Source organism: Tachyglossus aculeatus, chromosome 6 (assembly GCF_015852505.1).
Source record: "Tachyglossus aculeatus isolate mTacAcu1 chromosome 6, mTacAcu1.pri, whole genome shotgun sequence".
Lineage (NCBI taxonomy): Eukaryota > Metazoa > Chordata > Mammalia > Monotremata > Tachyglossidae > Tachyglossus > Tachyglossus aculeatus.
This window is the reverse complement of record NC_052071.1, coordinates 47,288,638-47,310,282: the sequence shown is the minus strand read 5'-3', so window position 1 is coordinate 47,310,282 and position 21,645 is coordinate 47,288,638. Positions and strand designations below refer to the sequence as shown.

The window sequence follows — 21,645 nt, the reverse complement described above, 5'->3', positions numbered from 1 at the left end:
GGGACAGTTGCAGAAGAGAAGGATAATGATGGAAAGCGGGCTGGTAATTCCTCACCTCCTACCTTCTTTTTCTCCCCTCTTGCTCTCTGCCTCTCTTTCTCTCTGTCCTCTGCTATTCCCCCGCTGACTCCCTATTCCCCCTGCTTCTTCTCCATTCCCCGTTCTCCTTTGTATCTGTCTCCCTGCTCCTGCTGCCATCTTTTTTCTACCTCACACCCGGAGGCCACATCCCTGTTCCTCCTTGGGTCGTGGGAAGCAAGGTCACTTTAGTAATACAGATCATCTCCTCCTTTCACTGATCCTAGCATAGGATAGGAGTAGGAGCCTATGAGCTGCCTACTTAACCAGAGAAAATAGGGAAAAGCCCTGAAGACCCCCTCCATCCACCAGTCATCATCATCAATCATATTTATTGAGTGCTTACTATGTGCAGAGCACTGTACTAAGCGCATGGGAAGTACAAATTGGCAACATATAGAGACAGTCCCTACCCAACAGTGGGCTCACAGTCTAAAAGGGGGAGACAGAGAAGAAAACCAAACATACTAACAAAATAAAATAAATAGAATAGGTATGTACAAGTAAAATAAATAAATAAACAGAGTAATAAATATGTACAAACATATATACATATATACAGGTGCTGTGGGGAAGGGAAGGAGGTAAGTTGCCTCCTCCTCACCAATGCCCCCTCATCTCATCCAGATAGGCAGAGAGATCCAGTAGGTCATTTGAACTGCAAACCCCTTAGGCCAGCCCCCGGTGGTATGTCATGTTATTAGGATGATGGCACACTGATGAAGCTGTTTCCTTTCTATGCCTCAGGCAGGAAGAGTTCTGGAAACAGGGTGACTTCTTCCCAAAGGAAGCCCCAGGGAAGCAGCTGTTTACTGGCTTTTGTCACTTGCTAAGGAAGAGAGATAGGGGCCCCCAGGGACAGGTTCTGGAGAACTTCCCCAAGGTTTTAGGGACTACTGTACGTATGTTCCCTGGTCTGCCCATTTCTCAACCCCTCCCATTAGATTTTAAACACTTTGAGGGCTGGGATTTTTTTTTTACTTTTCATATACTTTCGTGATTGCTTAGGATGGTGCTTTGTCTTCAGTAGTCAATCAATCACTCAGTGGAGTTTATTAGAATGAGTTGGATCTGTACCAACCCTGGGGATAGATACAAGATAATGAGATCGGTCTCACAATCTAAGACCCGGGGCTCACAATCTAACATGTAGAGTGAGGTAGGTATTATTATCCCCGTTTTACAGAAGAGGAAGTTTAGGTAGAAAGACTTGCTCAAAGCAGGCAAGCACCAAAGATGAAATTAAAATCGGCCTCCTCGCTGACCTTCCTGCCTCCTGTTTCTTTCTATTCCATCCTTACTCCACTCTACTGCCTGGATCATTTTTCTAAAAAAAAGTTCAGTCCACCATTCCCCACTCCTCAAGACCCTCCTGTGATTGCCCTTCCATCTCGTCATCACACAGAAACTCCTTTATCATTAGAGTGGCTTTAAAGCATTCAGTTGACTCTCCCCTCCTACCTAATCTCACTTATCTCTACTACAACTCAGTCTACACAGCACACCTTCTAACACCAGCCTGTCCACTGTACCTTCATCTTGTCTTTCTCACTGCTGACCCCTTGCCCATGTCCTCCCTTTGGTTGGGACCCTCTCCCCCTTCATATTTGACAGACTGCCTCTCTCCACATCTTCAAAGCCCTCCTAAAATCACATCTCCTCCATGAGGCCTTCCTCGACTAAGTCTTCAAATCTCTGCCTTAGACCTCCCTTCTGAGTGGCCTATTTGGGTCTGTTTTCCTTAAGCACTTTGATACTCACCCTTCCCCCATTCTCTCAGTACTAATATACACTTTCATCTTAATTTATTGTACCGTCTGTCGCCCCTTCTTGTCTATAAGCTCCTTTTGGGCCAGGATCATCTATACCAACTGCGTCATATTCTCCCAAGTGCTTAGTACAGTGCTCTGCAAACATTAAGTGCTCCATAAATGTCATTGATTGTCTAATCTGTCTCCTTTGTCAAAGCAAGGCTGTAGGACAGGAGCTGAGTCTGATTCCGTGGGTGTTTTCTTCAGTGATTAAAGCATTATTGTTGAAATATAAGTAATTGGAATTGTTATTTCTGTCATGTTTATTTGTAGAATTATGACATCTACAATTACAGTCACTGGAATCCTAAGCTCAGTGGAATTTAGGTCTGTGTAAATTAGAAAGGATGGGCTAGGGAGTTCATGCTCCTTTCTACTTTTTTTCTATTAATGTAGAATATGGGATGCTTTTTGTGGAACCAAGTGACAGCCACTGGAATTTATCAGCTGCTAACACATGCCTTGTCTCTGTGTCCAAGGCTCTATGGGACCAGAGATCTTCCAGCTGAAGGTTTGATGGAGACCATATACAGCTTTGGATTTTTGCCCTGCCATTTGCTAGCGTAGCCATCAGTGAAGTAGGTGGAGAATATCTGAGGAAGTGAAATTAGGCATCCGGGAAGAGCTGGCTGCATCCTTCAGCCTCTCAGCTTTCAGCTAAATGCAGAGTGTCTTGGGCCAATATTGCTTCCAAACTGGAGGACCCTCTGGAAAACTGGAATGTTGCCCAGGTCTTTTGAACTGGCTAGGGAGGAGGGTTCCAGAGTGGGACTCGAGGATATTACCAATTGTTATGCTGCACTCTCCCAAGTGCTTAGTACAGTGCTTTGCACACAGTAAGCGCTCAATAAATGGGACATAGGTTCTAATCCCAGCTCTGCCACTTGTCTGCTGTGTGACCTTGGGCAAATCACTTAACTTCTCTCCGCCTCAGTTACCTTATCTGTAAAATGGGAATTAAGATTGTGAGCCCCATGTGGACTGTGTCTAACCTGAAGATCTTGCATCTACCCCAGGATTTAGAGCAGCGCTTGATACACAGTAAGTGCTTAACAAATACCACGATTATTAATAATTAATAATAATAATAATAATAACTACTATTGAATGAATGAATTGTGGCAGTGAATTTGTCAGGGCTCACGGGGGTTATGGAATTGACGATTTTGTCCCTCCAGCCTGGACCACTAAAGTTTTTATCAATAATAAAAATAATAATAATAATAATAATGGTATTTGTTAAGCTCTTACTATATGCCAAGCACTGTTCTAAGCACTGGGGTGGGGGGGATACAAGGTAATCAGGTTGTCCCACGTGGTGTTCACAGTCTTAATCCCCATTTTATAGATGAGGTAACTGACACACAGAGAAGTTAAGTGACTTGCACAGTCACACAGCTGACAAGTGGCTGAGCCAGGATTAGAACTCATGACCTTTGACTCCTAAGCCCGTGCTCTTTCCACTGAGCCACACGGCTTCTGCTGCTCCTTATCACCTGGACAGCCTGTAGACCCGAGACCCGCATAGGTCATTCTTCATCCAGGCAAACAGAGAGATCATCCAACTGATAAAGGAGCCAACTTTTCTGGGTATCTGGATATTTTATGGTGACATGGTTAATAAAGATGCAAAGTCAGCTCAGGGAATGCCCAGTGTGCCTTTAAAGGAACCAGGCTGGAGGCACTATCAATAAGAGAGGATGTCCTCATTTGGGACTTCCTGAGATGATGAGAACTTCATTAATCACCCAGTCGTAGCTGGCAGGGAAAAGTCCAGTGCAAAGATCCTTTGAAAAGGAAATTATGCTTAATCACCTAGGGCCAGATTGGAGGATAAAAACCAAAAACCTTTACCCTTCTGTGGGTCTTGGTTTCCACCTCACCCAGGATCATGTCCAGAAATAGCCCCCTAACCAGAATGAGTCCATTTCCTGCAAGTTCACCACTTACAAATTCTAAACCAATCACAACATTCCTTAAGAAAGTCTACTTCTCCTTTCAGGTTCATCTATGGAAGGACAGAAGAGTTATCTCTCGTTCCCCTTCTCCCTTCAGTTTTCAGGAAAGGGGTGACAGAAGCAAGAGATTCATTATGAGCGAGTGAAGACCAAAGCTAATGGGTTGGAGCCCTAGAGGGCTTTCCGGTTTGCAGTGGAAAGCAGAGGACCATGCTCATTACACAGACTGCTGCAGATCTTTATCATACACCCTGCATCCCTCTATGCACCAAAAATAACAAAGGGATAAAATCTGAAAACTATAAGCATTCCAGTCAAGACCATTATTGGAAACAAGATAAGGTAGATTGGAGGAATAGCCCTATGCACAGAAGCAAGCAGGCAGGGGGAGAGAGATGGGGACCTCCTTGCACTGTTGCTTCACAGAACAGACTCTGGAGTCTAGTGTTGGAAGGTGGCTGTGAGGGTGGAGTCCCAGCGTGGCCTATTGGAAAAAGTATGGGTGTGAGAGTCAGAAGGTCATGGGTTCTTATCCTGGTTCCACCATTTGTCTGCTGTGCGATCTTGGACCAGTCATTTCACTTCTCTGGGCCTCAGTTACCTCATCTGTAAAGTGGGACTTGAGGCCGTGAGCCCTACATGGAACAGGGACTGTGTTCAACTCAAATTGCTGGTGTCCACCCCAAGTGCTTAGTATAGTGCCTGGCATATAATAAGCATTTAACAAATACCATCATTATTATCATTATCATTATTATTATTAAATGGGTTTTTGTGGGGGTGCTCTTCTCTGGAACAGGGAAGAGACAGAAGTAAGGGGAAGAGAGAAGAAGCTGATTGGATAGGGTTCAAGGAGAGAAAGGGACAGTTTTGACAGAGAATGGAGGGTAAAAATACCCTTTTTATGATATTTGTTAAGCGCTTACTATGTGCCAGGCTCTGTTCTTAGCCCTGCGGTAGATACAAAGTTGGACACAGTCCCTGTCCCATAGCCTTAGTCTCCATTTTACAGATGAGGTAACTGAGGTGTAGAGAGAGAAGTTAAAAGTGGCTTGCCCATGGTTAGACAGCAGACAAGTGGCGGAGCCGGGATTAGAATCCAGGTCTTCCCAACTCCCAGACCCGTGCTGTATCCACTAGGCCATGCATTTCTTCCCCTTTTCCTCCTGAATATTGGGCAGGAAGGTATCCTTGGTTTTCCCAGTCAAGACAGAGACTATGAGCTGTTCTTTCTCCTCTGATACAGCCCTCACCCACTCTCTAGCCATTCTCTACTCACTTCGTTGCCCCTAGTCCTCTTCCTCAATGGCTTGGAGCAGGAAAATGGCAGCAAGGGCCATTGCTGACTCCCAGAGGGTGGGATGGGTGTAATTCTCTTCCCTCCAGCTTCCAGGTAGGTTTGCTTATTGTTGTCCAGTGGCGCACAGGGACACAGTGCCATCAGCCTCCTTTTTGAAGGCTACTTCTGCCTTCCATATCTGTTGTTGCCCGACTTTCACCTTTGAACCTCCCAACATGCATTCTCCTCACATGTTCTATCCCTAGGAAGGGTGTTGAGGTGAATAGTGCTTCAGTATTGGTGCTGTCTGTGTTCCAGGACTTCAGTATGGGTGTTTGGTCTCCTCATTGATGCTTAACATGGCACCTAGGTGGAGATGGGTCATCTGCTCAGGATGCAACATGTGGCCATTAAATGCTTTATGGTTCTTTGTAGTTCACCCAGACTATTCTTCACTTTATCCAGTTTCATGGAGGGGCTGATGGTGGAGCTATGCTAGTAAATTATCCAGATAACTCAGACCTCCACCCCTCCAAAACTCAGTTTGGTTTCCATTATCCAGATATACACACCTTTTTCCTGAAATATTCCAATATTTGAAACTAAAATGCATTTTTTTTGGTGTATGGCCTAAATCTTGGAGACCATTTGATAGTGGAAAGAGGACAGATCTTAATTAGGGCCATAAATCAATCGATGATATTTATTGAACACTTACTGTGTGCAGAGCACTGCACTAAGTACTTGGGAGACGGCCCCGGGGGCCTAAAGTCCTCTCTTGATTATTAACCAGCATCTGTCTCCACAGGGAAGTTGGAATGGGATGTCGAAGGTTGCGATCTAATTTATGCAACTGGGATTGCTGATGGATCTGGGATTATTGATGGTTCAGATACGTGCCAGTGGACTGTTCTCCTGCCTGCTCTTTAAATTGGCACTCACTCTGCTGGAACAACATCCAATGGACTGCAGAAAAAAATATACACTGCAGACGACTGAGGCTTCTCTGCGGGACAGAATGGGCTGGATCAGCTCCCTCTCTCCCTGCTCCATCAGGGAACGGGGCATCCAGAGGGCCGAGGTTCTGCCCCCCAATCCTGCCATGACCACTGCCCAGAAGGTCGGGAGGTGGGGTTGGACCCCCGCTCCCGTAGCATCTGTTCTCCCTCCGTCCTCCTTGGCTCAGAGGGTGCGCTGCAGAGGCGGCTCTGCGGTGTGCTCCGTGGTGCTGTTGTCGTCGCCACGGCTGCTGGGGAGCCCGTGAAGTGTGGACAGACTGGAGGTTTGAGCGAGGCTTCCTCCCTTCCTCTGCCTGCTCCACTCACCCAGAACTCATGAATCGGCTGCTGGAAAAGTCCATCTCCCCAAAGGGAGGATGTCCAATCCCAGAAGAGACTTTCAATAACTAAAAAAACCATTCTTCCTTCGTTGAGGCACTAAATGTAGACATATTAATGATGTGGTTGAATAAAATAGATAGTAATAATGATAATAATAATAATAATAATAATGGCATTTATTAAGCATTTACTATGTGCAAAGCATTGTTCTAAGCACTGGGGAGGTTACAAGGTGCTCTGGTTGCCCACGCGGTCTCACAGTTTTAATCCCCATTTTATAGATGAGCTAACAGGCACAGAGAAGTTAAGTGACTTGCCCAAAGTCACACAGCTGACAAGTGGCAGAGTGGGGATTTGAACCCATGACCTCTGACTCCAAAGCCCATGCTCTTTCCACTGAGCCACGCTGCTTCTATCTCTGTGAGAGACTTGTATCAGTGAGTGATGAGTTCCCCAAAAGGAATTTCCAATTCATGAACCTGCTCTTCAGCACTTCCTCCCCCTTTTTTCACCAGACTCTTCCTCCTTTTCCAGTTTTTTGTCTCTCTACTTCCAGACATCTCTCCCCGTCACGGGCCCCCATGCCCCACTTCCTTCCTATCTTTGTACTCTCCTTTTATTTTTCTCTCCTAGCATCGACTCCATTCTCTCCCCATCTCTCCTTCTCCTCCCTTGCTCATCCCTTGCCATCCCACCGGGTTGTTTGGCTGTTTAGCCGAGAGGTTCGTGGGGGTGGAGAGAAGTTCTTCCAGAGCCTTGTTTTCCTCAGTCAATGGGCTGAAACTCTCATTGAAGAGCTGCCAAGGTGCACTGCCCAGTGCAGTCTATGCCCATTTTCCTCCGCGTCTCTGCCCTCCCTACTGTTCTCTCTCTCTGCAGCTATTGCCTTTTTTTTTTTTCCTCTATTGCTTCTTGTTTCAGTACCAGACGCTGTGAAGCAGGCGGCTGCTGGGTGCATTATTAAACCATCTCCATGGCAACCCGTCCACAGCTTAACTCGCAGAGACCCCTATCTCTGCACGGCTATAAATCAGTCCTCTTTGTGTAGAGGATGAAGACCGCTGTTGGTCTGATTGTCGGTTTTTCTGATGGTGGGAGGGTGGTGATTGGGTGTCTGTTTGGAAGGCCGGAGGGGTCTCAAGAGCAAGGGACCAAGGAGCAGAATTCTGATCAAGAGGTCATCCTTCCGTGGCCGGGCTACGGGGCTGGGATTGGCGGCCCTCCCACCATTCATTGGCCAAGGAATGAGCTGAGGTAAATTGAGATGCTCTGGTTTGCAGGCAACCTCACTCCCCTCATTTGATCACACACATTGTCTTTTATTGTATTTGTTGAGTGCATACTCGGTGCCAGGCACTGTACTAAACACTGGAGTATATACAAGGTAAGCAGCGTGGCTCAGTGGAAACAGCACAGGTTTTGGAGTCAGAGGTCATGGGTTCAAATCCCGGCTTTGCCACATGTCTGCTGTGTGACCTTAGACAAGTCACTTAACTTCTCTAAGCCTCAGTTTTACCTCAACTATAAATGGGGATTAAGACTGTGAGCCCCACATGGGACAACCTGATCACCTTGTATCCTCCCCCCGGTGCATAGAACAGTGCTTTTTACATAGTAAGCTCTTAATAAATGCCATTATTATTAATCAGGTTGGACTCAGTCCATTTCCCAAATGGGGCTTATAATATTAATCCCCATTTTACAGGCAACTGAGGCACAGAGAAGTCAAGTAATTGACCAAGGTCACACAGCAGACAAGTTTTGGAGCTGGAATTAGAACCTAGGTCCTTCTGATCCTCGGGACAAGGCCATGCTGCTTCTGATCACTTGTTATGGGCAGGGAACATGTCTGCTAATCCTATTGTATTGTACTCTTCCAAGAGTTTAACACAGTGCTCTGTAATTATGATAATAATAATTATAATAATAATAACAGCATTTATTAAGTGCTTACTATATGCAAAGCACTGTTCTAAGCGCTGGGGAGGTTACAGGGTGATCAGGTTGTCCCAAGGGGGGGCTCATAGTCTTACTCCCCATTTTACAGATGAGGCCCAGAGAAGTTAAGTGACTTGCCCAAAGTCACACAGCTGACAATTGGTGGAGCCGGGATTTGAACCCATGACCTCTGACTCCAAAGCCCATGCTGTTTTTACTGAGCTACGCTGCTTCTCTGTATATAGAGGGTGCTCAATAAATACCACTGATTGATTGATTGATTCTTTGACTTGCATTTAAATAGGATTCAAATGGCATATGAGAAGCAGCATTGCCTAGTGGACAGAGAAAGGGCCTGGGAGTCAGAAGGTCATGGGTTCTAATCCTGGCTCTGCCACTTGCCTGTTGTGTGACCATGGGCAAGTCACTTAAGTTCTCTGTGCCTCAGTTCCCTCATCTGTAAAATGGGGATCAATAATGTGAGCCCCATGTGGGACAGGGACTGTGTCCAAACCAATTATCCTGTATCTAGCCCAGTGCTTAGAACAGTGCCTGGCACATAGTAGCACTTAAAAGATACCATAATTATTAATTTTTATTATTATTATCTGAACTTTGGCAACAAATGTACCCTCTGGCCTCTGTCCAGGGGCATAGAATCAATCAATCAATCAATTAATCTGTGGTATTTATTGAGTGCTTACTTTATGCAGAGCACTGTACTAAGTATTTGGGAGAATACAATAAAGTAGATAGACAAGATTCTTGACGAGGATCTTACAAAAAATGAAGGGTATTTTATAGTGCACAGGCAACAGCTGAGCTGCAGCATGAGGTATTTAAGTTATAAATGAGGAAGACTCTCCTGAAAGAGAGGATCTTTAGACTGTGAGCCCATTATGGGCAAGGAATGGGTCTATCAACTCATATTGTACTCTCCCCAGTGCTTAGTACAGTGTTTTGTATACATCAAGCACTCAATAAATACCACTGATTGATTCATTAGTTGATTGGAGTGGATTCAGATTTATTCCTCCAACTCCTGAGTTGGCACTTTTCTATTGTGGAACATAAAGATCAGTCTCACCACCCTACCTGTCTCAAAAGCCCGCAGCCTTGGCTTTATCCTCAACTCATTTATAATATAATAATGATAACGGCATTTATTAAGCACTTACTATGTTCAAAGCACTATTCTAGGCACTGGGGAGGTTACAAGGTTATCAGGTTGTCCCACATGGGGCTCACATTCTTAATCCACATTTTACAGATGAGGGAACTGAGGCACAGAGAAGTTAAGTGACTTACCCAAAGTCACACAGCTGACAAGTGGTGGAGCCGGGATTTGAACCCATGACCTCTGACTCCAAAGCCCGGGTTTTTTCCACTGAGCCATGCTGCTTCTCTTATCTGTCATTTATCTCTTTCAACCTGCATATTCAATTGGTCACCACACCTTTTTGGTTCAACCTTCACAACATCGCAAAAATCCACCCTGTCCTCTCCATTCAAACTGCTCCCATGTTAATCCAACTACTTATCCTAACCTATCCTGCCCCGACTACTGCATCAGCCTCCTTGCTGACCTCCCTGCCTCCTGTCTCTCCATACTAGTCCACACTTCACTCTGCTGTTCAGTTCATTTTCTACAAAATGTTCAGTCCATGTTTTCCCACTCTTCAAGAACCTCCACTGTTGCCCGTCTGCCTCCACATCAAACAGAAACTCCTTTCTATAGGCTTTAAAGCAATCAATCCATCGGTGGTATTTATTGAGTACTTATTATGTTCAGAACATGATATCTAATGCTTGGGAAAGTACAATACAACAAAATTAGTGGAAAAATTCCTTGCCCAAAATAAGCTTACAGTCTAGACGGACTTAATCCCTTTTCCCCCTCCTAACTTACCTCCCTGATGTCTTACTACAACTCAGCCCATACATTTCACTTTTCTAATACCAACCAACTCATTGTACTTCGATCCCATCTATCTTGCTGCCGAACTCTCACCCATGTCCTCCCTCTTCATAGAGAAGCAGCGTGGCTCAGTAGAAAAAGAACGGGCTTGGGAGTCAGAGGTCAAGAGTTCAAATCCCGGCTCTGCTGCTTGTCAGCTGTGTGACTCTGGGCATGTCACTTAACTCCTCTGTGCCTCAGTTACCTCATCTGTAAAATAGGGATTAAGATTGTGAGTCCCACATGGGACAACCTGATCACCTTGTATCCTCCCCAGTGCTTAGAACAGTGCTTTGCACATAGTAAGTGCTTAAAAAATACCAAAATTATTATAATTATTATAATTATATCTGACAGACGATCACTCTCCTCACCTTCAAAGCTTTATTGAATATACACCTCCTCCAAAAGGCCTTCCCTAAATTCTCATTCTTTCTTCTCCCACTCCCTTCTGCGTCACCCTTGCATTTGGATTTGCACCCTTTATTCCACCCCTGACCTTAACCCCACAGCACTTATGTACACATCCCACTAGACAGTAAGTTCACTGTGGGAAGGGAATGCGTCTGTTGTATTGTTGTGTCATACTCCCCCAAGCACTTAGTACAGTGCCCTGTACACAGTAAGTGCTCAATAAACACAATTGATTGACTGCTATCCATAATTTATTGATTTATATTTATGTCTGTCTCCCCTTCTAGACTGTAAGCTTGTTGTGGGCAGGGAATGTGTCTTCCAACTATGTTATACTGTACTCTCCCAAGCACCTAGTACATTGTTCTGCACATGGTAAGTGCTCAATAAAAATGATTGGCTGATGGATTGAAACCCAATGTGGTACCCAGAAGCAGGGCACCCTCAAGTGGAGAATGGCCCAGAGGATCCTTGTAGGTATAATAATAATAATGATGGCATTTATTAAGCATCTACTATGCGCAAAGCACTGTTCTAAACGCTGGGGAGGTTACAGGATGATCAGGTTGTCCCACAGGGGGCTCACAGTCTTAATCCCCATTTTACAGATGAGGGAACTGAGGCCCAGAGAAGTGAAGTGACTTGCCCAAAGTCACACAGCTGACAATTGGCGGAGCTGGGATTTGAACCCATGACTTCTGACTCCAAAGTCCGTGCTCTTTCCACTGAGCCATGCTGCTTAGGTATGAAACCTCTCTCCAATACCTTCTATCCTGGACAGGTGATTCTGATGCTCCCCCATCCTCAGGTTTATGAGGTCTTTAAAGATGATCACTAGTATGCAATAGGCAGCTCTGGTTGTAGTCCTGTCTCTGATTGTATTATTATTATTATTATTATATTTGTTAAGTGTTTACTATATGCCAAGCACAGTGCTAAACTCTGGGAAAGATTCAATAATCAAATCTTGATTATCCCTGTCCCACATGGGGAGCACAGTCTAAGTAGGAAAGAATAGGATATAATCTGCATTTAACAGATCAGAAACAGGGAAGCAGCATGGCCTATTCATTCATTCAATTGTATTTATTGGGCGCTTACTGCATGCAAAGCACTGTACTAATCTCTTGGATGAGTACAGTATAACAATGAACAGATACATTCCCTGCCCACAGTGAGCTTACAGTATAGTGGAAAGAGCCCGGGCCTGAAAGTCAGAGGACCTGGGTCCCAATCCCGGCTCTGCAGCTTGTCTGCATGTGACTTCGGTCAAGTCACTTAACTTCTCTGTGCCCCAGTTCTCTCAACTGTAAAATGGGATTCAATATATCTTCTCCCTCTTACTTAGATGGTGAGCTCCAAGGGAGAGAGGGTCTGTTTCTGACCTGCTTAACTTATCTACTCCAGCACTTAGAACAGTACTCAGCATACAGTAAGCGCTTAAAAAATACCATAATGGTTGATTCATTATCATTATGAGGAAACTGAGGAAACAGATAAAGTTAGGTGTCTAGCCCAAAGTCACCCAGCAGGCAAGTGGCAAAACCGGGATTAGAATGCAGGTCTTTTGACCCTCAAGCTTGTGTTCTTTCCTGTAGGCCACAGTTGCTTCCCCTATGTCACACCACTGTACTGTTGTAGATTACTGATCACCCATTGTGTGCAGTGTAACCATACTAAGTGCTTAGCAAGGACAAACAAAGAAGCAACCGATTCCCTGCCTCCAAAGAGCTGACATGCTAATGAGGGAAACAGACATAGACATATTGACAAGGAGAAAAATCAAAATCAATGAATATACATATATAATAAATAATGGCATTTGTTAAGTGCTTGCTATCTGCAAAGCACTGTTCTAAGCGCTGGGGGGAATACAGGGTGATCACGTTGTCCCATGAGGGGCTCACAGTCTTAATCCCCATTTTACAGATGAGGTAACTGAGGCTCAGAGAAGTTAAGTGACTTGCCCAAGGTCACACAGCAGACATGTGGGGGAGCCGGGAATAGAACCCATGACCTCTGACTCCCAAACCCATGCTCTTTCCATTGAGCCACGCTGCTTCTCTATAAATAAGTGCAGAGAATGGGTTGGCTTAGTTATGTCAGTGGTCGGTCTACCCACAGAGTTGGTAGAATCTGGGAATAGAGAATTGTCCACTCAATCAATCAATGGCATTTACTGAGCACTTACCATTTGCAGAGCACTATACTAAGCACTTGGGAGAGTAATAATAATACTAGCATTTATTAAGCACTTACTATGTGCAAAGCATTGTTCTAAGAGCTGGGGAGGTTACAAGGTGATCAGGTTGTCCCACAGTCTTAACCCCCATTTTACAGATGAGGCAACTGAGGCACAGAGAAGTGAAGTGACTTGCCCAAAGTCACACAGCTGGCAATTGGTGGAGCCGGGATTTGAACCCATGACCTCTGACTCCAAATCCTGTGCTCTTTCCACTGAGCCACACTGCTTCTCTACAGCACAGTACAATACAGTACAGTCGGTAGACACATTATTTACTCACAAGGAGCTTACAGTCTAGAGGAGGAGCTTACATTCTGGAGGGAGAGTGTAACTGGGGACAGAATTGATGGAAACAGAACATCAATGCAATGTACACAAGCACGCACCTGCCTTGTTTCATGCTTTCGTGGATTTTCCCAAGGAAAAAAAGTGTCAATCAATCAATCAATCAATCATATTTATTGAGCGCTTACTGTATGCAAAGCACTATACTAAACGCTTGGGAAGTGTCCTTCTATAAGGAGAATTTAGCTGGCAGTTGGGATACGTGTTTGTCCTCAAAGGGTCTGCCTGGAGAGAAAAAGACTGGCCTCCCTTCCTCCTGCCTCACGGGCCCTTTTAAATGATCATCATCAACATATTCTGAACCAATCAATCAACCAATCATATGTATTGAGCACTTATCATGAGCGCTTGGGAGAGTACAACACGACAGATTTGGTAGACATGTTCCCATCCCAGAATGAGCTTACGGTCTAGAGGAGGAGATGGACATTAATATAAATAAGTATTTTATAGATATGTTCGTAAGTACTGTGGGGCTGAGGGTAGGGTGAATACCAAATGCCCAAAGGGCACAGATCCAGGTGTACAGTTGATGCAGAAGGGAGAGCAGGGAATTCATCTCTGTTATAATTTACTCTCCCAAGCACTTAGTTCAGTGCTCTGCACATAGTAAGCTCTTGATAAATACCATTGATGGGATGATGATGATAATTTAGTTCACTGCTCTGCACATAGTAAGCTCTCGATAAATACCATTGATGGGATGATGATAATAATAATAATAATAATAATTATCATATTCGTTAAGTGCATACTGTGTGCCATGCACCGTTCTAAGCGCTGGGATAGATACAAGGTAATCAGGTGGTCCCACGTGGAGCTCACAGTCAAGATGAGGTAACTGAGGCATAGAGAGGTGAAGTGGCTTGCCCGAGGTCACACAGCAGACAAGTGGCGGAGCCGGGATTTATGAGAGGGAGCTGGGGAAAATAGGACTTAATTGGCTTAATGCGAGACTAGGTGAGGTTGTGGAGATGAAATAAAGATTGCTTTCAGGGTGAATCTTCTAACCCCAAGAAACTGAACCTGGCTCAAAATGCAAGGGAGTCAAACACTGAGTACATCTACCTTAGTCATCCTGAAGGGAACCAAGTGCTATGGTCTAACAACCAGGGAAGGTTTTGGGCTGAGAGGAGAGATCCCATCTGCCCACCTTTATCTGAGCTCACTGTCAGTGATGTCCTCAGTTCAAATCTCGGAGATGGACTCCTCCCCGGTCCATGAGCGGAACTGGTGGAGAGACACAGTCACCCTCTGAGGAAAATTCTGGGGTGTTTTGTACGCACTGAAGGAATGACGTTTGTTTGTCTACCTTATTTTAAGCCTTTGTGCTTACCAAACTATTATGAGGTGTGAAAAATGCTTCCAAGTTATGCGCTCACAAGATGCCCTTGGAAAATGCTTTTTGAAAGTATATAACAGGTAGGCTGTGAGTGAGATCACGAGTTCTTCAGGGAGTAAGTACCTCATTTTTTCATCAAGCAACGCTAGCCCGCTTCCCAGGATTCTTTGTGCTGATTTGAAATTGGGTTTATTTTTGCCAACGTGTCAGTGGTTTTCATCTGCTGAGTCACTAGAAAATAGGAAATAGTATTTACCTAGTATCTCCTAAAGAAGAAACTGGCAGATTGTTTAGAATGACAATGATACAGCCATGGGAGGAGTCAGTTTGTGGGCAAAAGGAGCCCCTACACACATTGGACTGTCAAGAAACTCAATTGGAAGGTGTGGAGCTTGCCCCCCAAAATGTGCAGAGCCCACAAAAATTACATTCCATGAAGAAAAGGGGACTCAGGGCGCAGGCACAAGGAAGCCTGAAGGAAGCAGGTGCTTCTAACCCGATTATCTTGTTTCTATCTCAACAGTTAGGACAGCGCTCCACACATGGTGAGCCCCCCTCAGGACAGGTACAGTGTCTAATTCCCACTAGTGTATTCTCTTTCAGTGCTTAGTACAATGCTCTATGCTGAAGCACTTAATACAGTTACTCTAATCATTCACAATAATCCATAATAATAATGATGATGGCGTTTGCTAAGCGTTTACTATTTGTCAAGCACTGTTCTAAGTGCTGGGGTAGATACAAGCTAATTAGGTAAGATACAGTCTCTGTCCCACATTGGGCTCACAATCTTAAACCTCATTTTACAGAAGAAGTAACTGGGGTAGAGAGAAGTTAAGTGATTTGCCCAAAGTCACATCGTAGACATGTGGTGGAGCCGGGTTTAAAATCCAGTGGGCTTATGAAGGGTGGCCTGTCTGAGAAGTTCAAAATGTTTTCCCCTACATCACGAATCTGATTCTTCCCTTAAGGAGTGCCGAGCAAGATGTTCTGTTGTTCTGAGGATGGTTGCATAACCTATTTAAAAAGCTAACCCCCCCAGCCCCACCTACCAAAACTCACATTTCTGGAAATCAGGAGAATCACTCAAGTTCTAGCCCCTGCTCTGCCACCTTGGAACCTTGGAACAAGTTATTCAGTTTTCTCATCTGTAAAATCTGCCTCTCTTAGATGGTGAAGCTCATGGAGGACAAGAACTGATTATCTTACATCTACATCAGCATTTAACAAAATAATAATAATCATCATCGTGGCATTTTTAAAGCACTTATTGTGTAATGAGCACTGACCTAAATTCTAAAGAAGATAAAAGAGAATCAGGTTGGATTCCACCCTTGTCCCACACAGGGCTCACAGTTTAAGTTGGAGGGAGAATATGCATTGAATCCCCATTTTGCAGATGAGGAAACCAAGGCCCAGAGAAGTGAAGTGAGTTGCCCTAGGTCATTCAGCAGGCAAGTGGAAGAGTCAGGATTAGAACTCAAGTCTGGGTTCTTTCCACTAGGCCACACTACTTAAGCTCCTAGAAAGTGCTCTGTAAATACCATAATTAATTATTCATACCCCTTCAGTGGGATGATCCTGTGAGATCTAGCAGGAGAAGCAGCATGGAGAAGCAGCATGGCTCAGTGGAAAGAGCATGGGCTTTGGAGTCAGAGGTCATGGGTTCAAATCCCTGCTCTGCCAATTGTCAGCTGTGTGACTTTGGGCAAGTCACTTAACTTCTCTGTGCCTCCGTTACCTCCTCTGTAAAATGGGGATTAAGATTGTGAGCCCTAAGTGGGACAACCTGATCACCTTGTATTCCCCCAGCACTTAGAACAGTGCTTTGCACATAGTAAGCACCTAACAAATAACTTTTATTATTATTATTATTATTATTATTATTATTATTATCTAGGTTCTAGTCCTGGGTCAGGCACTGACTTTAGGCAAGTCACTTCATTGCGTTTCATTCCTCATGCATTGGACAGATATTGTGGATAATAAGGATGGTATTTGTTAAGTGATTACTATGTGCCAAGCACTGTTCAAAGTGTTGGGCAGATACAAGGTAATCAGGTTGTTCCACATGGAGCTCACAGTCTTAATCCCCATTTTCCAGATGAGGTAACTGAGCCACAGAGAAGTGAAGTGATCTGCCCAAAGTCACACAGCTGATAAGTGGCAGAGCCGGGATTAGAACCCACATCCTCTGACTCCCAAACCCATGCTCTTTCCACTAAGCCATGCTGGCTTCACCTTTGAATGAAAGGAAGGACTCAGTACAGTGCTCTGCACACAGTAAGTTCTCAATAAATATGGATTGAATGAAATACGATTGAATGAAAGGAAGGTAAAATGACATCACTGAGGAGAAAGGACACTGGGAATTCAATGACCTCTGAATCTAAACTTGAGGTCCTAATTATTTTTATTGGCAGGGCTCTATCTTCAGGGCTCTTGCAGAGGGGCTACCCAACCAGCAGCTGACTGTTGTTGGTTCTCAGTTGACCACCGTGGGCAGGAGGAAGAAGAGGAATGATTGATTTCCAAAGTGCGCTTGGCTCAAAGATGGGGGTCGAAGCTTAATTCTGAAAGTTTTTGGCAAACTAACTAGGATATCCTGCAATAGGAATATCACTCCTTTCAGCAGGTGGAAATACCTTACCAGTATCTAGCCTACAGGCTATGGTTCTATGAAGCAGTACCTTAAAGCCTGTGGAAAGGCACCATCAAACTAAGGTTATAATGACAATCACAATAATCCATATATTCTACGGTAATAAATATTCAGAGTACAAAGAGCTACTTTTCTTCACACATACTGTGTAATCTACTAGAAGCCCTCACTGACAGAGTGGATGAACAGATTGTCAAGGATCAAGATAGTAACACAAATTGCTTGGCCACATGCAACTCCATCAGCCTGAAAGTCAGGTTACGGTAAACACAAAAGTGAGTAAAAGTCAGGTGCTGGGGATGAGATTGGTCACTGATGGAAGTCAGAAAGGAACTTCCTTTCAACTTCTGGGTTGTTCATGACTCAGCCCTTCACGGGCAGTGGAGCGTTTCCGCTCGTGTGCCCGGAAGAGGGGAGAGGTGTGGGCTCCTTCAGGGAATGCAATCGGCATCTGTCTCATAGCAGAGTATGCCCCTCAACTCCAACAATTGGGACCCAGGGACATGCTCACTCCTTGTGAGCAAGATGAGAGCCCATCAGTAGCGGGGGAGATTTGAGGTACCTGAGTCCTCCAGGCACAAATTGAATCAAGAGCGCTTTGTGCTATTTAACAAGAGCTCTAATGAACTGTGAGGAAGAGGGAGGGAGCGATTTGATGCTGCTGTCTCTGTTTGGCCCCTGAAAGGATTAATATCTTGCCATGTTTGGTAAACTTTGCAGGATAATAGGAAAAGGGAAGAGGGGAGGCTGCCTAACACTTGGAATGAATCTCATTAGCTCTAATTAGCTGAAACATAACCCAGCAGAGACTCTGTAATAAGAGTTTGTGATGATATTAAGGTGAGCCTTGGTGAATGCAGGCGTGCTGTTCTAGCCTTCCCTTCTCAGAGACCAGGAGAGCGGGAGCAGGAGGTGAAGGAGTGGAGAGCTGGCAATAAAGGGAATCGCCAGCCTCCTTTCTTAAAACAAGTGCACTGAGAAACCTTAGATGCTGAACTGATTTTCTCTTTAATCAGTCATATTTGAATTCCTACCATATGCAGAGTACTTGGGAGAGTGTTCTAGAATAAAATGATGTGATCACTGCCCTCGAGAAGGTAACAATCAGGTAGGGGAGACATACGTTAAGAGAAATCACAGCTGGAGGGAAGCAATAGAGTTTAAAGATCTATACATAAGTAGTTCAGAGAGTTGTTAGTACTTGAGGTGGTGTGGAAGTACTGAAATGGTAGTTGGGAAATATGAAGTGGAAGGATTAAGAATCAATTGGGGAAATCCTCTCAAAGAATATGCATAGGGCTTTGAAGACGGGGGACCAGAGATCTGGCAGGGGTGCTTCTCTAGACTGTAAGTTTCTTGTGGGCAGGGAATGTATCTCCCAACTCTGTTGTATCCTCCCAAACATTTAACACAATGCTCGGAACACAGTAAGCACTAGATGAATACCATCGATTGATTAATTGATTGATGTGAAAGGGGAGGGAGTTCATTCAATCGTATTTATTGAATGCTTTCTATGTGCAGAGCACTATACTAAGTGCTTGAAAAGTACAATTCAACAACAAGTAGAGACAAACCCTACCCAACAATGGGCTCACAGTCTAGAGGTGGGGGGGGGGGAGACAGACAACAAAACAAAACAAGTAGAGAATATGAACAAGAGGTCAGTGGCAGGACAGATGAGATATAGGCACAGAGAGGTATGAGGGATGAAGGATGTGAGCTTGGGTGTAGTAGAAGAGGATAAGTAGGAGGGAGATTTGAGGTTCACCACCACACCAGGGATCACGCTCCTTAATATGAGCTGCTAGGTCTAGTCCTAGAGCAAAATATTGCTAGACCAGGGGTAAATATGAAGAGCTTCTAAGGGAGAGGAAAGAGAAGGAATTAAAGGTAGAGAAGATGGAGATTGGGGAGTATCCTAAGACCCTAACCTCCCTACCCACACCAGTGTCCCAGTGAGGCTCTGAAGTGGGGCAGGTGTGGGGGGGTGTTTAAAATAGAAAAGTTTTTCTAGACTGAGCAGGCAAAGAATGGTACGGGGAAGAACAGAAACTTGTCCCTATACCCGGCAGGCCTGCTAGGGCCCTTAAACCACACAATTATGAGACCCGTGTAATGTATTTTCCCAACTTTCATTACCTTGAAGCTTGGCTGTGTTCTAGACTCAATCAGGGCTGTACTTTGAAAACCACGGTATATGAATCAAAGGAAACCTAACAGAACAGCTGAATTCAGGGACTTTATTGATCCTCCTTCCACAAACAGTACCTTAATCCCGACAATTCCAGTTAATCAAGTTCAATTTCTTACATCCCGAGCACCAAAGGGTGGAGATCTGATGGGATACATTAGGGATCAGTTCTGCCTGCCCCGATGATGCCTGATGGTCTAAATTTGGGGCACGGGGGAGGGAGTGAAAACAATTCAATTCACCTTGGAAACCTTCCATCCACAACTTGCCTGCTTCCACCCCAGTGCCTTAAGACCTGTTATTCTCCAGACTTTGAGTGCTCTCCTCCTACCCACCTCCCAAAAAAGCCCCCTGCTCTCCTTTAAAACTCACTTCTAAACCACACCTCCTCCCTTGGCTCCAAGCATTCCAGGAAACTTCTTAGCAAACTTGCGAGAGTGCCTACCGTTTTTCTAAATTCTGTTTATCTGGGTGTCTTTCTGAATCCCACCATCTCTCCCTATTATAGTATAAACTCCTCAAGGGAAAGAACATTGTTTCTTCCTTTGTAACACCCTTCACTGACTGGTCCATGTTGCTGCTGTTTGGCTAACTAACCTTGAGTCATAACATGGTGAGGGTCTGGGAGAGGGAGGGCAGAGAGATATCTCTCATGTAGACCCCACAATTTTTCCACTTTGTTACTAGGCAATCTGGATGGAGGGGTGTGTGTGGAGAGGAGAGGTGTTGGGGATGAGAGATAGAGTTCTGCAGCCTGCCCCAGGCTTTCTCTGTGCTTTAAGCTTTGTCTGGGGCTGGTGATGGAGTCCAGTCAACCTGAATGTTGCTTGCAGGCAAGAATAGAAGGTCACTGCTTACCACCCATTCAACTCTCCTTTTAATCATATTCAGTCATCATTGTTCGATCTTAAAATGAGTGGGAATATCAGAATTAGTCAAAATGAAGCAGCTGAAATTTTCTTAAGAAAGAGAAGAAAATTTCCCTGTAGTTTAGACGAGATAACAATAAAATGCAAGAGTGGACTGACCACGAAACAGAGACAGAAGTAACAACTGGAGGGGAGAACACTGACCCTACCAATGCTAAGTATAAAGCTCCTTTTAATACATCACATTTCCTCTGATCTACAATAGAAAACCTAAAGGGCTTTTGGCAGCCCCTTTCTTTGCAGATTTAAAACAATTTTACCTTTACAGCAAAAAAAATCATTGCAGCATGGAAAATAAGCATAGCCTCCAAAGGCATGAAAAAAAAAGAAATAAAGGAGGCTGAAGACAAGAAAGATTTGTCTGAGGTCCTGGGAAAGTTATGTAACTCCTCTTGTGCCTACGTTTCCTCACATGTAAAATGGGAATTAAATATCTGTTCTTTGTCTCTCTTAGGCTGAAGGACAGGGATTGTGTCCAACCTGATTATCTTCTATCTACTCCAGCGCTTGGTATAATGATTGGCACATAGTAAGCACTTAACAAATACTGTTACTATTTGTTGTTGTTATTGTTATTATTATTATTAACCAGCCTATGCTCCCTATCTTGAATAACTTCTGAAGACTGAGGCTTTAAGCCAGCAGGTCTCATTTTGTTAGGAATCAGTTGAGAAGTTGACTACTGAAAGGCTGGGGCACTTCAACCTAACTCTGGTCCAAGAATACCTTGTGACCTGGAACAAGTTACTCCATCTTCTTGGTCTCATGTCCAGGGAGAGGGAAGATTATGGCAATCTTCAGAATCTACCATTGTTATCTGCGAGGTCAAATCTAATGGTTCTTCTTATTTATTGTTTCTTTGAAATCCAGCATCTAGGAACTGAGGAGGAACAGAGAATAGAATTCAGTGCAGGGAAGGAGAAAAGCACATGAAACATCAGGATAGGGCCATTCCAATGAATCAAGAGTTTCTGTGGGGCCCAGCTCAAAGAAGTTCTGGTCTGCAAAGAACCGTGGGGAAGAATGAGCAGCATTTTGGCAAGGAAGCAAAGTCCAAAAGGGTTCCTTGAGACCCTCAAGTGCCCCACCTCCACCCATAGCTTAGAAAATTAACAAATGAAAATGGAGCACATGGAGTCACTGTTACTATGTT

The 21,645-nt window shown here is 44.4% G+C and overlaps 1 protein-coding gene across 1 annotated transcript in view; it reads right to left on the bottom strand.

Moving 5' to 3' along the window:
• The window catches only part of GABRA3 (gamma-aminobutyric acid type A receptor subunit alpha3), a 186,709-nt gene extending 165,412 nt beyond the window's left edge, over positions 1-21,297 (bottom strand). Inside the window, exon 1 of the mRNA XM_038747852.1 lies at positions 21,219-21,297. The gene's annotated coding sequence lies outside the window, so the exon portion shown is untranslated. The remainder of the gene's footprint in view (positions 1-21,218) is intronic.
• Between the last annotated feature and the right edge of the window lie 348 nt (positions 21,298-21,645).